Raw genomic sequence first — 5,833 nt, 5'->3', positions numbered from 1 at the left:
TAATAGAAAACTTGCAAAAAGAATCCCAAATCAGTTAGGAATAAATGAATGTGAGAAACAGTATCTTCTTGCCAGAGCAGAAAAAATAATCTTCAACGCTATACAATAGAGCCAGAGTAGGAAGATAAAAATAGAGCCTAAAAATAGATAAAGGTCTATTTTTATCTTCCCTGAAGTCTTTCTAGAATAGATGACAAATGGGAGGCAAAAAGGCAATGAGTTTAAATATTAAATACTTAGGAAAAGAGGAGTGTATTAAAAACTTCCATTTTTACTTGTGGTCGTCATGAAGGAACAATCATTCGTGGCTCCTAAGGAATAAAACTGCTTAAAATTTCAGCTTCTATTTCCATTTCAAATTCTTTTAAGGGTTTGGAGAGATTTATAGCATAAATTGATCAATGTGTTTATCTCAAGGGATTAGCTAATGTAATCACTAGAATATCTTGTGCAGTTTGTTCATTCTCAATTATCCTTCTAAATTTACCAGAGTCGGAAGAGTGTCTATTATTATTAGAGAGTCTATTAATTATTACAGATTAGCAGACTCTCATTAGCTTAATTCCATTTAAAGCAACAAAATAAATCTCAGGGCAATTAGGTAACTTTTCACACTTCTATTATTTACAAAAAAATAGAGCGATTCAAATGTGCATTTCCTTCAGAACAATAACATTGAGTTTCATATTTCTCTGACTTTGGTTACAACAGAAATGCTCAGTGTGCTGATGTGCTGTTTGCACTGCCATGGTAATGAGTTATGTGATGTTAATTCTGTTCTGGCAGCATGGCTTACATAAATAACAAATTTTAGTTATGAATGTAAGAACAGAACTTTCATTTTGAAATTACATTGTTCCAGTGTGATTCTATTGTTTATTGTACCTAAAAGAAAACAGTCAATTGAATTTGCATTACAGCCCAGTAGTCAGGCATTCCACATGACACATTTAAAGACACTATTTGCTCCAGAAAGGCTTTCCATAAGAATTACACAGCAAAGCAATCTCAGTAGGCAGTCATGATGAACACTTCTCAAATAAATGTGTAATGTACTGGAAATTCATTCAGGGTATAATGGAGCTTAGAACTCCAAGTATATTAATATTTATGAGTCACAAAACAGTCCCCAAAATATGATTTGATAAACTTTTTTTTTTTTTGCAACTGGAATAAAATGTACAGAATGTTTTCTTCCATGACTCAAGCCTGGCATGTTCAACAGCCCTGAAATGCAAGTTGTGGGATTTTTCTTTGTACCACTCTCAGCTATCCAAAAGAGCACACTCTGTCCATGGAACTTCCCTGTAGTACAACTCCAATACTGTTGGGAATGCCACATGGTAATGAAAAGCTCCCTTTCTGTATCCTTCTCTCATTCCACATGCCTAAGCAGATGCCTGACCAAATTAAGTACAGAATTCTAATAAGTAATAGAGCTCCTCACATCACTCTTTATCTCACACCTTAGCTTTCCCACTATGTCATAAGAAATTACTTAATTCTCCCAACAAGATTAAAGCAGCACCCTCACTAGGATGTTAAGATGAGGTTTTCTGTGGTGTTTAGCTCCAGCTGACAGTTTGTATGAAAATAAAGTGCCTCAATTTTTCATTGCAAAGACTAATCACATCACTGAATACAGGAATACCTGAGGCCTTTTTGTATGTTTAAGGCAGCAAACTTCCAGGGCTATTGAGAATATGGAACTACTGAGAATATCACCATGAGGCTCAAACATTTCCACCCATGACAGGGCCAGCCAGGGTCAGTATAAAGGCCTGAACTCTGTTTTCACTATTCCTTTTCTATATTTCCTAAATTCTTTTCTTAGAGACAGTGAAGGAAGCTTCTAGAGCTATGTGATCTGGTGCACTGATGACCAGAGTTTAGATTATGATTATGAAACCATTTGCATCCCCTTGATGCACCTTCAGTGAAGACAAATATTTCTTAGAAACAGATTTTTAATTAAATCTATCTTTCCTTGCTTTGTCTTGTATGAAGACTCTGCTTTGCTCATCTCCTTCCAATCAGAGATATCAGGACACAGATGCTCTTACAACTGATTCCTTGTTGAAGCACCTTGCTAATTACACCCTTTTGGTTGGAAAGTATAAAATGGTGGTGCCCACCTTTGTGAGGAAAATAAAGTTTTAAAACACTTTTAAAAGTGTTTTGGTTGCAGTGCTCTGCTGGGATTTACACTGTTGCTCTGACGCTCTCTGGTGAGACAAGACTATGAGGAATTTCTTGTATATTTTCTCATTTAAAGCTACATCCCTCTAGGTGGAACTTTTTGCTTGTTTCTTTTGTACTCAGTGAATGTTTATGCAATAGGAAACTTGAAAAATATAGTGGTTAAAAAAGTTGAAGGATCTTTGAATTGGTATAAAAATATGTAGCTTTGGGGGTCAAAACCCTTGGAGGAAGTGCTTTCTCATGGTTTGTTCAATACTGAAACTAAAGTTGCATTTGAGATAGAATTACTTTTCCTTCAGTATGTTGCTGCCTTGTTTTTGCAGGTCACTTATGGATTAGGAGATGATGGAAGTGGGGGTATAACTATTTAAAGTGATTTTAACCAGTGTTGTATAATTCTTGGTTGAAAGGAAAGCAGAAATTCAGGAGGATTTGCTTTTGGGGCTCATAGGAGGGCTATTGGAAAGAGAGGAAAAGTTGCAGCTTTCCTTTCACCATCAACTATTTCTTACACAGGGAGTAGGTATTATTTCTTAGACATGAGAGCCAGAGCCTTAGTTACAAAGTGGGTACTGTGTGGGTAATTTTTTTCACTTTTTGGGCACAATGACATTTTTCTGACAGAATGTGGATGATTTTCTTGCTTGTTAGTAGCTTCAGAAGTTTGCAGGGAGTTTATTTTGTGCTAGCTGCTGTATCTGAGTGCCTAATAAAATCTAACCACAGTACAAGTCCATCCAGAGTCCTTAATGACATTTTAGTAAGTTAGAAAAATTTTCAGACCTTCTAGTTCAGTTGGTAGTTGGGCAGGTTTGGAGTTACCTATAATAATGTTGAATATAATACTCTGATTTCTGCTAAAGACAATCCTGGGCTAGATTATTCAAGATACTACGAAAAATACAGGAAAGCAAGGTCTTGACTAGAGCTCAACCCTCTGAGAAATCCTTAAGAAGCAGAGGCAATAATGCTTATTTCTTTCATGGTTCTGTACAGTGCTTGGGAAGTCTGTCAGTTTGGTTTTTAGACTGTACTTGCAAATTTGGTGTGTGCAAGCAAGTGAGCCTGGTTGGATTTAAAAATGGTAAGAAGCAAGAGAATGTTAAATGGAACAGATTTATATATTGGTGATGCTCCCTTGCTCCCTTATCTGCTTCATGGCAAGATAATCGGGTCAACAATGTGAAATAAATTAGGCTTTAACTAGATACCCTATCAAATAAACCTGGCATTTTAGAGTTGGTTTGGATCATTATAGATCTGAAACCAAAGGATGCTGGGGGCAAGGAGGATCTGAACTGTGTGGGATCCACAAAGAAACCACTCCTGAGACTGAAAACTGGTTTAGGGCACACTGCATTGCAAATTCACCTTTAAGGTGGGAAATTTTATGGCACAAAATCTGACTTCTGAGGGATGAAAAGCTGAGAGCTTATTTCAGTATTTGTATTTGAAACAAGTCTCCACAAAAATTAAGAAGGCTTTTTCAATGAAAAGGGTATGTAATACTTAAAAGAAAATATGGAATTTTTCTTGACCTCAAGAAGGTGATACCATTCCTCAATTCTAAATATGCATTTGCGTGTCTGGTTATATTGGGTGTTTTGGTTTTTGGCTTTTTTCTTTTCCTCAAGCCCCACTGCTGTTGCCAAAACTGTCTAATGCTCAAAGACTACAGAGAAAATATTGCAGAACTGAGAGTCTGATTTGGGAATACTGTGTCGGTGGTGTTCTGATGGTGTTTTAACATGGGGATCCACAAACCAGCTCTTTTCTTGCAGCTGTGAAACCTCAAGGGAAACTTGTGGGTGGGTATGTGTTTGCCAGGATGAGAGGTAAAGGTTGAGACTGGTGGTAAGAAGATCAGTGTTTGTAATGTAGTGTGTTTGTGCTACCTTGTTACTTGAGTGATTAAAAAAAACCAACTTCTAACAAGTGAAATGTTTCCTTTTGGGCGTTTCTTTTTGGAACCAAAGGTGTAAATTGACAAGGTCAAAAATTTCTATTCAGAGGATGCAGTGAAGCTGAAATTTTTTTAATCCACGATGGGTCATGCCTGTCCTGCTGTAGCATCATCAGTCTTCCAAAACTCCCCTGACTGCTCATGGCCTCAGTGGGAGCAGCCATACATGGCAACCAGCACACAGAGTGTCCCAAAACCACAGTGTTCCTTCTGACCTCAAAATTCCTGTCCTGTTTACAACCCCTCCCCACTCCCAAAGGCCCCTGTTTTGGGGGGACAATGTATTTTTTTCCACCTGTGTGCCATCCCACCTAAGAAGGAGACTCTGGAAGAAGACTCTGCAAGCTCGGTAATTTGCTGTGTAGGTCTTCAAGTCTGGACAGCATGCTCCACAGGATCTAAGGAAAGGTTTGTTTGACTAAGATGGTGACACTTTCTCAGGGGCAGGTGAAGCCGAAAAAGGCCAAACAAAACTGTTTAGAGACAGAGTTTGAGTCTGTAAACAGCAAAGGTATTTATTTTCGGATCCGGGGAACCCCCAGCTCGTGCTGGACAAAGAGTTCCAAGGGTTAAGGGAAAGGGTTAGGATATTTATACAGTAAAAGGGTAGGTTACATCATCCTTACATACATATTCATAACAGGTGGAGTCTGGGCGGAGTTGTCTTTTTGGGGATGTGTTCGGGGGTCTTTGGGGGTCTTCAGATGAAGTAACGAAGTCTTCCTCAGGGTTGAACTTTTTACCTTTCTTGCTCTTGATGACTTCATCCCCTTGTTATAGAGGATAATTGGACCCTTGCAATAAAACTTCCCCTTATCTGCTAGTTCTGGCAGCCTCATCCTGCCTTTCGTGCCGGTGTTTACACTCCCCCAGTGCCCAGCTGTCTCAGTGGTGCCAGGACTTACACTTCTAATTATCTCCAAGACAGAAGTTAATCCCGTTAGGGTCTTGACATGTCTCATCTGCTTTTGGTCACTTCTTTCTTAGTTTATCCCTGAATTCTACTGGTTATGAACACAAATTCATTAACATATATTACAAGTTCTAATTCTACATAAAGTAAATTCACACAAACAGTTTGGCCTGATCCACTCTCTTCTTCACAGGCAGCTTCTGTAGTCTCAGCTGCAGAAGGGGTTTTCCTTGTAAGATGGTAAAGTTTAGGTACTTGGGTGAACCACACTGTTGCTGTTCTTGTGTGAAAACCAAGAAGCCTCCTGTGGAGTGGACTGCCGCTCTCCTTCGCAGGTTTCCTGGATTGCATGTGGCACTCTATGTTCTTCTGACTCTCCTCACTTACTGTGTGCTTTCTTGGGACGAGGTGGCACTGCGGGTGATTCTGGAGTCAAGCATGTGGGTGTTGGATACCTCCAGACTGCTGGGTTTGGCTGTGACCTGGAAACGAGCTGCGACCTTAGCGCCTTCCCCTTCGCTTAAGGAAATTTTTCATATCTCGACGCCAGCTCCCTGCCCGCCCACAAGCCAAGCTTAGAGGAGCAGCCGCCCTTTGACACTGTTCAGGGATTCGGAGTGGTGGCTGACACTGTCTGGCTGACACTGACAGACACCGACGGCGAGCCCTCCCCGCCCGCCGCACGCCGCCTCATAGCCCCCTCTCCCCCTACCACCCATTGGGCACGCGCACCTCTACCGGCGGCAGCGCCCCCG

Source organism: Calypte anna, chromosome 13 (genome assembly GCF_003957555.1).
Source record: "Calypte anna isolate BGI_N300 chromosome 13, bCalAnn1_v1.p, whole genome shotgun sequence".
Classification (NCBI taxonomy): Eukaryota; Metazoa; Chordata; class Aves; order Apodiformes; family Trochilidae; genus Calypte; species Calypte anna.
Note: the sequence above shows the minus strand (reverse complement) of the source record.